The sequence below is a fragment of the Micropterus dolomieu genome, linkage group LG08, assembly GCF_021292245.1.
Source record: "Micropterus dolomieu isolate WLL.071019.BEF.003 ecotype Adirondacks linkage group LG08, ASM2129224v1, whole genome shotgun sequence".
Taxonomy (NCBI): domain Eukaryota; kingdom Metazoa; phylum Chordata; class Actinopteri; order Centrarchiformes; family Centrarchidae; genus Micropterus; species Micropterus dolomieu.
In genome coordinates, this window is record NC_060157.1 from 15,455,079 (window position 1) to 15,455,656 (window position 578).

Here is a 578-nt window from a genome sequence, read left to right on the forward strand (position 1 = left end):
GAACACTGCACCACAGAGCGGAAAACATACCAACAAGCGCCCAAGCCAGAGAGAAGGAACAGAACCACCTGAAGGGGGCACTTACAGCCTGTGGATACCCTAAATGGACCTTTGTGAAAACAGCCACAAGATCCAAGAAGAACAAAACTACAGGGGAGGAGGAAAAGAAGGTCAAACGCAACAACATTGTGATTCCATACGTGTCTGGAGTATCAGAGAAACTCAGGAGGATTTTCAACAAACATAACATCCCTGTGTTTTTTAAACCCAAGAACACACTAAGACAGATACTGGTACACCCCAAAGACCGCACACCCAAACACAAGAAAAGCAATCTAGTGTATGCGGCCCAATGCAGTGAGGAATGCACAGACCTGTATATTGGGGGGACTAAACAACCACTACACAAACATATGGCTCAACACAGAAGGGCCAACTCCTCAGGTCAAGACTCTGCAGTCTACTTACATCTGAAGGACAGAGGACACTCGTTTGAGGACCACCAGGTGCACATTTTAGACAGAGAAGATGGATGGTTTGAAAGAGGTGTCAAGGAAGCCATCTACACCAGGGTCGAG

General features: G+C 46.9%; 1 protein-coding gene across 1 annotated transcript in view; it reads right to left on the reverse strand.

Annotated features, from left to right (window-relative positions):
- samhd1 (SAM domain and HD domain 1) overlaps positions 1-578 on the reverse strand; it is a 22,538-nt gene that overhangs the window by 12,628 nt on the left and 9,332 nt on the right. The window lies entirely within an intron of this gene.